The sequence below is a fragment of the Melanaphis sacchari genome, unplaced genomic scaffold (genome assembly GCF_002803265.2).
Source record: "Melanaphis sacchari strain LSU unplaced genomic scaffold, SCAv2.0 Contig0_pilon_pilon, whole genome shotgun sequence".
Classification (NCBI taxonomy): Eukaryota; Metazoa; Arthropoda; class Insecta; order Hemiptera; family Aphididae; genus Melanaphis; species Melanaphis sacchari.
Window position 1 is genome coordinate 17,706,016 of NW_020270366.1, and position 11,537 is coordinate 17,717,552.

Here is an 11,537-nt window from a genome sequence, read left to right on the forward strand (position 1 = left end):
GAACGAACAAGCGCGCCAACACATACAACGCGCCGCCGATTAAAATACAATATATATTATTATACACACACAAACACATATATACCATGGTATTAGACGCGCGCAGTATACACGATGATAATACCATCATCGTGGTAACGGATTGACGTTTGGTAAGTGCCTTCGTCTATCCTGCTCGCACGTTATGATCGTGTGGTTTAAGGATTTTATGTTCCACTGAAAAAAACACCGATTACCGGCACTGCAGATAAACGGTAAAATATAATAATATGATAAGTAATACGAATAAAATCTTGTAATCATAACATTGTAATAAGTGTGCGATAATATTCTTATGTAATATTAAATAATAAAAATGCAGGTGTTATCAAGTAGGTAACGTCGTTCTTACCTAAATAAAGTTACGGGTGAAAGAGAACGGGTAAATAATATTAAAAATAATAAAATATTATTTAAATATACATTTTTACGTATCCCTCTACACGTGTAAGTTCGGTAGTGTTTTCAAAGGCTTTTTTTACTCCACAATAGAATCGATTTACACGCACTTGTTGATGCAGGTCTTACGATTTCTTCTAAACGGTGCACTTAGGTATCAAACCAATTTTTGTTTAACTTTGAAAGGAGTTGCAAATTTATTGTACGTTATACGCAAAATAATACAATTATAATTTCCGGAGTAAAATATTTGTTTAAGAAAGAGGTTAAAACAAATCGATGATGATAAAATGATCCCCTAAGGACGTCCCAAGCTGGCATACTCATATAGTCAAGTATTATTATTGACATCTTTCGACCACGTGATCTGCTCTACATTAAAAAAAAAGCCTTTTTATATGGTGCGGGGCGGGTACGGGTGTGCTCACACTCACATTACGGATTACAATTGATACATGCTTACTCAACTATTATATATGTGATCAGCCCATATACAAAGAGTGATAATGACAATCATATATTTTTATATAAGTCACTTCTTAGTTTTTATGTAGGTCTATCTATGTTTTATCACATGTATATCGATCGTTATTTTAACTATCACACATGCAATATATATTTATTTTTAAAATTAATATATAAATATATATTACGCAGTGGTGTCGAGTTGTATAAATTTAAGTGGAGCAGAATAAAAATATTTTGATAAATGGATTAGGAAATAATATGTTGTCTACCTCTAATAACTAATAATTTTAGTTATTTATTTAATTATTTAATATAGGTATTATGTAATGTAAAAACAAAAATCCATATATAAATAAAACCACCCACCCTCTTTATTATATGAAGTGATCGCTTCAGTTCATGAATAGATCCGGCACCACTGATACTATGTATACAAACAACGAGATATTCTAACAGCAGAATACACAATTCGTATATTACGTTAGTCAAATTTTGAGCAGTGTAGTAATAAGTGACAAGACTAGGCCTCAACTTTATTTTAATGTTTTTTTAAATTAAAATCTATACTTTTTCAGTATTATACATATTTTTATTTTTATTGTTTATTTTGTAAAAAATATACTGCTTCTAAATATGAAATGAAAACATAAATAAGAAATTTAGTGATAGTGAAAGCTAAGAAATTAATTGGTTAAAAAATATTAGATTATTTTTGCAAAAATTTCAAGTGTTAATTTTTGAATACTTTGAATTTGATTTTTTTTCCTTTAACATAATAATTGACTATAATTCATAATAAAAAAATCATCCTTGTGTGTACATATGGCAACATTTTAAGTATTTTTTTAAAACGCAATATTGTGCCACACCGATCAACTGTACACGCATTTTGTTGTTATTGCTTATTGGCATTGATCCAAAAATAAAGATAAAAAAAGGGTTGTGTGAAGATAAAATATATTTTTAGTACATCAAGAGGAAGTGGGACGACTTACTGCCGCCGCCGTTGCCACCACCGCCATAGAGCTACCTTTATGTGTTTATTTATTTTCTGAAATTCAAGTACATAAATTAATTATTGTACGACCTTAAGATTTTTTTCAATTTTTCAATTTATATTTAAAGTTATAAAGAAATAATGTCAATGACATATTATATTTAAAGATTCTTGAAAATAAAAAAATATTTCCAAAACTCTTAAGTTTATAATTTAGATATAGGTTGATGAAAAATAGTTATACATTTAAAGTAGTAAATATAAATATCAAGCCATTATTAGTTTCAATTATCATATTATCCTTAATCATACCAATAATTTAATTATTTTATAAGATTTTAATTATTATATGATTTATACAATTATAATTCACAATAGGTATAATTACATAATAATAATATCTATTATATTACTATTTATACCATTATAGATACCCGTAAATTGTACCTTTTTAATATTATGTATCTATATATCATTATAAAAAGAATAACTTGAACATTTTTACGTCAAACTTATAATTATTATGTGAGCATAATAAACTTTATCACGCTTAATGATAACATAAATTTAATATCAATATAAAAATGAATAGATTTAGAAAAGACGTAGATATCTATATAAATGATTTATGTTTGGTTTTCTTATGGTTTATGATATTTAGTATTAGTAAGTGAAATAATTTGGTGTATACTTTTATTTGAAACATAATATTATTTTCAATATTCAATTCACAATAATTGTACTTTAGGCCTTCAGGTATGAATTTTAATGATTCTGTTTAGTCGATCTACATACTATATTTTCTAAAGTATTATTATTTCGAAATAATCATTATTATAAAAAAAAACTATTTTAAATTTTATATGTTATCGGGAATTTGTTATTCTAATTTCTCGCAATGTAATTTTATTTCCTTCGAAAGTACAAAACAAAATGAGTCATAATATTATATAATATAAGCGCGGTATAAAAATAATTTATTTGTTAGTTGTTTTTACTATGATGAATTTATAATAGCATAAAACATCTTGAATTGGAATTTATTATAATGTATCCTAATGTTTTGAATTATATTATTGAAAACATTATATAATCAGAAGTATATAAAATATCATGTAATTTAATTGACGAAATTAGTTAAATAATTTTGAGTACTTAACTGCAAATTTTATGTTTGATCATAGTTATCTACTTGCAGGTTCTTAAAAGTGTATGCGAAGCAGTTTCGTATACATTTTAGTTTCCATAGACTTTGATATAGATTTTTCATAGCAAATGTCTAGTAAAAAAAAAGTTGATTTTCAAATTTAATATTCTTGATTTTACAAAAAAAACATTTGTTTGTTTTACTATTTATTATAGGTACAATTTATTCAATTAACTTACGCATGAAATTATATTATATTACGCAAGAAAATTTGTTTATAATATTTATCGTAGATTTTATCTAGTTTGTGGATGGGCTGGGGGTCAAAAATTGTCAATAGGTATTTATAAAAATAGTTCTAAAATATAGAATTATTTACACAACAGCTGTAAATTTATTCTAAGTTTTTAATATTGCTTTAAGCTTGATAAACATGACAATTTTTTTTTTTTTTTTTTTTATTACGAAAGAAAATTTACAATCTGTACACAATAATTACAATGAGCAAATGTGATGTATTAATATAGAACAAAATGACATGAATAACATGATGAGGAAGATACCCAATGGTAACACCTCTTATACTAATTTAATAAGTCTCTGCACCATTAACGCTTTAGTCTGCGTGGTGGGTTTTTTGGGAGGGTGAGGGTGGACATGTAAGATATTAAAATGTTGCTATGCGTGCTTAGATTTTGGTGAAAACATTTGTACATTGTTGTAGCAAGTTCAGTGGTAATTGTTATTTTTAAGTCGTTGTGTAAGGTAGAGTTTGAAACGAACCAGGGGGCTTTTGTGATTAACCTTAGCACAATAGATTGAAAAGCCTGAATTGGCCTAATGTTTGAGGGCTTGGCCGGACCCCAGATTGCTATTCCATAAGACGAGACTGGTCTTATGATTGCCTTATATATAACAAGCTTGTTTTGGAGTGAGATTTTTGAGTTAAGGAGAGGTCGGAGGAGATGTAGTCTATTGTTCGCTGTTTTTCTTTTTTCTTTTAGGTGGGGGCCCCAGGTTAGCCTTTTATCAAGTGTTATGCCTAAGTACTTTATTTCGGTTCGGACAGAGATGGGGATGTTGTTCATTACTACTCACTGGGAGATTGTTTTAAAGTGAAAGTAACTTGCACAGATTTATCAGTATTTATTTTAATTTTCCAATTTTTGGCCCATTTGTCAATTTTATTAGCATGGTCCTGAAGTGCAGCTGAAGCAAGATTGGGATTTGAACTGGAGGAAAAAATAGCTGTGTCATCGGCGTATGTTGCGAGAAGGGTGTTACTGGATTGAGGGATATCAGCTGTGAATATATTGTATAGATCAGGGGATAAATCACTACCCTGCGGGACACCGGCATATATTGAGTGAGTAGATGAGATATCATTACCCTGTCGTACGACAAACGAACGTTTTTGCAGATAAGATTTGATAATAAGATAGTAGGGAGCTGGCATGAAGAGTTTTAATTTGTATAGTAAGCCTTCGTGCCAAACATTATAAAAAGCTTGGGCAATATCTAAGAAGAGTCCGGAGCAGTATTCTTTGTTCTCTAGAGCAGTTGAGATTTTGTTAGTAAGACGGTGGACTTGATGAATTGTTAAGTGCTTATTTCGAAATCTAAATTGATTATTTGGTATGATTTGGTTATTTTGAAGGATGGGACGTAATCTTTTCAGGAGGGCCTTTTCGAAAAGTTTACCAAGAACTGGGAGTAAACTTATGGGACGGTATGATGAAGATAAGTGTTTAGGTTTATTTGGTTTAGGTACAAGTATAATGACAGCAAATTTCCAGATTTTTGGGAAGTAAGACAATCTTAGGATAGAATTATATATGTGGGTAAGCAATATTAAAGTTTTGAGAGATAGATTTTTTAGAATTTTGTTTGTTATGAGGTCGTAAACATGACAATTAAATAAAAAAATCATCGTTAGTTGTCTTATATTTAACATTCTAAAATATCAAAAACAAATACCTGTATGTATAATGCATTTTTATAAACGCATTTGCTATTCTAAATTTAACAAAGCTTGTAAAAAAGATTCCATAAAAAAAGTTATTTTTATAACAATATTTTTTTTTTTAATTTACAATCTGTATTTTATAACACAAAAGTAAAAAAGACGATTGACATAACACTTCTTAACCATCTTAAAATATACAAATATAAACATATTTTTTGTGTGGATATTTTTAGTTTAAAAATTGAAGGAATTAGATATTTAAACGAAAATAACGATATTTTTTCTATTGATTTTAGATATTTTATTGTAATTTTAAAAGTATTAATCTTTGGTGCTTTTTATTTTACATTATAATTTATATTGTTATATTTTATACATAATGCAGTTTTTATAGTATTTTCAATTATTTTAAGTTTTTAATTCTAATTATACTATGTGTCTATGAACCTTGAGATTAAATATTTTTGTTGTCAGTATTGAATTATAGAAGAATAGCTAATAATAATACATATGTTACAGGTAAAGTAAATAACTTGGACGTTTTCTACAATGCAATAAAATATAAGGGGAATAGTCGAGTGTTCGAAGAAATTTGTTCCGATGGACATATAATAATAATAACAATAATAATAATAATAATAATGTAATAATGTTATATTTTACTATTTGAACATAATTACGAGTATACGATATTGAATAATCGAAATAGCTATTATAGTATATACTTTTATGATCACGTGATAAACTAGCCATATATATATATAATATTATACGAATGTGCAATCATTATTCCAATGACTCCAACGATGTCGGATAATCAAGATATTCGAAAAAACGACTCCTCGCCTTATATTTTGACTAGGTATATCTTACAATTAAATATTGTATTATATATATTGCCTAATATACGAAGGGTATTTAATATAACGCCCGGGAATTGTAGAAAATGCTCAAATTATATACTTTACCTGTAAAATGTATATAATATTTAAGACGTTCTGGTAAAAATAAATTCAATTTAAATCTAAATCTACGAAATCATAAAATAATATCCTAAAGAACAGAGGGTGATACATCGTTTTTGCACAAAACACTAAATCAATTTTTGTATCTAGTGGTTTATCATTTAATTTATATTTATTATATCCATTACAATGTATTACTCAATAACACAACTTCCTATAAAATATTTGAACAATTACCGCGGTATTTTTTTAAATTTATGAATAATAACTATTTACTGTTTTGGCTCATAAAATTCTTATGCTATTTATTCTTAAAATTAAAAGACCAATTTTAACGTACGTTTGGAAAGATTTTGTTTGATTTTCTGAGTTAAATTCATCATAATATTGTTATTATGTAAAATTTTTATGATTTAAAAATAACTATTTTGTGTTTATAAAGTATTACGACTCTCATAATAACTTAGTTATATTCAATTTTTGAAAAAAAAATAAATTTCCCATGATACAATTATTATTTACCATATTTATAATAACTAAAGTACAGTTAAATATTTTTATTTTGTATAATTTTGTAAGAAATTAAATAATCATAAGATGAGGATATAGTTTATTTTTTTTATATTTATAGTATATGAAATAATAAATATAGTTATAGTTTATTTTTTAATATTTATAGTATATAAAATAATAAATATTTTAATCTAAAACACTGTACAAATAAAAAAACTTAATAAGCAAATTTTGGATAAAAGTTTAATTTATTGTATTATTATCTGAAAAATTAATAATGGATATAGTCATATAGGTAGTAGGTACCTATAACCATGAATATGAACTTTAATAAATTATAATTTTCTTTTTTTTTAGTTTTTTTTCTTAAGATGTTTAAATAATATTAAATTATTCCAAACATTATAATTTATATTTATTTTTTTCATCTTTTCTTTTAAACCTATCTTTTGTAGTATTGACATCTATATTATTATAAAAATATTAAAAAGTGTACGTGGACGATATGGCGTAGACGCGTAGTGTACTACGATGAATATGTTTTTAAGCTATTGTTAGTGTTCTGATAAATTTGGTACGTGACCTACCGACATTTTACGGGTATGCCTATTATAGGTTTAATAATGAAGTATCAATGTTTTATAAGCTTTTGACGATATTGTTTACGTAACACTGCACCTATAATAATGTCATCACTGTCAGAATTATCTGTAAATTATTATCAATAAAATATTTACTTATGGGTTAATATAAAAACAGATATTAAATACAATTTATAAATGAAAATAACAAGAATAACTATTATGTGTGATAATTTAATTAAAAAAAAAAATAAAAAAAATATCATATTATTTGTAGAACCAATCTTATACCGCCCTATTTACACTCGAGACCTTCACGTTCTCAGTACAGTTAATAAAAAACAATATTAATTTAGTAATAGATATTATCAATAATAAATAAATATGTTTTTTTTCTTTAACTTAACATACATGCGACTTGTTGACACTAAATATCTTATACCTAATACCTTAATATAATGCTATAGATGTATATACTATATATATATATATTACACATATATAGATACACATTTTTTTAAATATAAATAATTAAAATTCATCTTTGGGTATTATACTAGACAGTCGTAGCCCATAGCGAATGACACCTGTTTTGTTGAAAACAAGTTTTAAAACCAATAATTTAAATGTTTAGGCAATGCGTTTTGTGTCAAAGTTGTTATATATGTGTAATATTAGTTTGAAATAGTTTACCGTATAGTAATAAATAGCAATAACTTGATAATTAATTAATAAATACAATAAATAATTTATTTTCAATAGTGTGAGTTTTAAAAAATTTATTTTATATCACATTTATTTGACATAGATTTTTATCATTTTATTTTTAAATATTTTAATATGATTGATGTGTAATTTTTAATAAAAATTATTTTTTTGAGAGCTTTTGAAATTTATTGGACATTTTCGCTTTTTGTCTCTCACTCTTATGAGCACGACACTAAGCATTGGTGTGTTTATGAGTGTTGTTTGGTATGCTATAATAACATGTAAATCTTTATTTCAGATTATCATTTATAAATACCTTGGTTTAAAATATTAAAAATTTTATTTTATTTCATGATAAATATTAAATAAAAATGACGTTCTTAGTTGATAAAAAATAATTTTAAAGTCTAGAACGTATCATATTAAGCAATATGATAGGTTAAGTATTAACAGTATTACTCAGGTTTACCATCTTGTAATCCAAATAACCCCGTACAAGAACTCTCAAAAGATAGGATTAAATTTAGAGCAAAACTTGAATTACAATAATTTCAATTAATTTTGCCAATTTACCCACACGTGTACAAATTGGAAATTAAAATCGTATTTTTCAAGTTCATTATTTTGATAAATATAACTGGATTGAATATAGTATTTCTATATAAAGATGCAGTCTTGCCTTTCAAGCAGATTTTTCAAATATAATAATTTTAACTCTATAGTTAAGAGGTTGCTGGTAAATATGATAGCAATGGTTTTTTTTTCGAAAAACAGGGATCCTTAATTTAAAACGAAATTGGTATACAACATTTGTACCCTGTAAATACATTCACAATTTAAAATACGCGTGGTTTTTTTCGTTATTTTAAGAAGCCGTTATAGAAATTTAGCACTGGAAGCGTTCACATCAGCGGCCACTTTTCATTCTCCCGGCTATAGTCGAATGAATTCTGCATTTACAACTAAGGGATTTTAAAATTGGACCAACGCAACTAAATTATTGGATAAACATCAATTGTCTAATTATCTCAAGTTCATTTAACAAATGTTTCATCATTAAATTAGTATTTGAGTAGGAAATCTATTGCTGTGGTTTTAGACAACTTAAAAAATTTAAACTTAAAAAAAACGTAAAACTGACCGTTTAAATTATTTTGATTTAAATAATAATTAGTCAGTAGAACATTTTGTAAGGATTTGATTTATGCGTCTACTAATTCTAAGTCAATATTTGATTCAATAAACTCATGTGTTCAAAATTTTTGTATACCTTGATAATATGTGATTTCGGTTTGGTTTTATAGAGTTGCTAGAATAGATGGATTTCATATTAGTGTTCAGATTAAATGTAAGGGAAAAAATTAAAACATATTCTATGTGCACTGTTACGTTCACTGTTGACATTTAGTGTTAATAGATTCAATTAGACACAAAAACAGAGTACTTTTTGATTTTTTTGATAATATTCAATTATTAATCTATGCATTTTTAGAAGGAAGTTGCACACGGAATGCAATACTTGAAAACGTAGCAAAAGTACTAAATACTAAATTGGTTACTTTATAATCTTTATCAACTAGATATGAAGCTGTTGCCATTATCAATTTAAACTATTTTGTTTTAGTTAAAACGTTGTAAGATATATATGATGATATAAAAATATCCAAAATTAGGGATAATTCTGAAGGAATAATAAAAAAAAAATAGATGCAATTTATTTTATTTTTTATTTAAATATGATACACCCAATTTAAAAATTAACCATGATAGTAAATGTGAATCTACCGGCAAAACAATTTAATTTGTTATGAGCTATTTCATCAATCACTTCATTGAAAACTACTCTCCAAAATTTTCGGTCTGGTGACTTTTTTTAATAATTTATCTGAAAAAACAGTTCAGTCATGTACTTTAAAATAATAAATATTCCAGAAGTTTGAAAAAGGAAAGTAGGTAAGTCTGGTATGTTTGTTGAAAATAAAAAAAATAAAAATAGTACATCTCAAACATTTCATAAAATTATAAAACAGGAAATCAAAGTTAACTATTTTAATACAGCACTTGATAATATGACAATTGGATTGAATTATAGATTAATTAGGAAACCCTTAATAATTATTTCTTCTGTCGGTAATGTTTTGCAACTTTTTCTTAACGGTTGAAAATAATAAAAACACGATGAATAATATTAAATTAATAACATTTAATGATAATTATAAATTATAATGCTATCATACATTGAAAAAACAACTACCAGTGTTAAAATTTCCAGTAAAATTTATTGTAAATAAATAAACAAATAAAACCTTTGAAGAATTTTGGTTTATTTCAGCAACACCTTATTTAAAAAATCTAGACATGCTCATGACACTTAGTAACAACGTGCTTCAACGTAAGGAGGGTATTGCATAATTAATACAAACTACGAGACTTCCCTCTTCAGGAGTTATTAATAATTTAATTGTATGGCTTATTTTTATAATAGTATGCATGATAATAATTACATGATATTACCTAATATTTAAACAGCTTAACAAAATATTTTACTGAGATGATTTATTTTTAAATTTTATTTTTATTATTTATTTCTTTATCTAGTTAATTTATGATCTGCAATTAAAATTTTTTTTTTTTTGATACGCATTTTTCAGTTTTGCGCTATTACATAGTTTTTAAAGGGTATATATTTAAGAGAAACAGTAAATGAACATTTTTCGTTTTCGTGAGAAACTGGCTACGTGTAAATTTGGAAATCTGATGGTTGGTGGAAGATTATAGTATGTAGTAAAAAAAAAGGCTAAAAATGACTAAAAAGGTGACTAAAAATTTTAACCGAAAAATTAATTTGCAAGATCCTTTTCACCCAAAAATGATCTTTTTCTTTTCGCCAAAAAATAGTATAGCATTTTTTGACCACATATTTTTATAATACACACTTTAGTTAACACTTAGGTACTTTAAATTATTTATGTCCATTTTATATGTCTACAATGATCCACCGTCAAAATAGATCTATATTAGCGTGGTTCGCTTATTATTTTATGAAGATAAGATGATGATGATAATAATAATAATAATAATTGTATACTAGTCTTGGTATTATTAATATTTGACAACTAGATAACTATTTCAGTGCAGTTTTGTTTACTTTCGAGTCAAAGTGCGTTTTTCGACGATATTTTTTTAATAAATATTGTTGACGATTTTAGTAAATTTAAGTGAAATCATGAAATTCTTGGAAAGTAAAGGAGGATGTTGTATGGTAGTATATGATAGTTTTAAATATAACTTTGGATGGACAAGTCAAAAATTACGGCTCTACCCGTTGGAGATGTGTTACGAGAACTTGAAGTGCACTAATATATTCAGAAAAGATTGATTTTTTTATTTCAACAGCTTTTGAACATAATCACGACTTTTACGATCTAACAGATATTCATCGTCAAATTGTAAATGTGGAATGTAAACATAAAGCTATAGAAGATGAAGTGTTTCCCAAAGTGTGTTTTATAAAAATGTGGTCAAAAAGTGCTATAATATTCTTAGGAGGAAAAGGACAGTAGTTTTAAAATATTTGGGCGAAAAACAATTGATCATTTTTTAGAATTTTTAGTTGTAAAAATGATGACTTGTTTACATACATGTGTATTTAAAAACCACTTTAATATATTAAAATAATTACCGAACAATTAGTAATAATATAATTTTTATTTGTTTAGTATTTTATATCATAAAAAAACATGTTTTTATAATA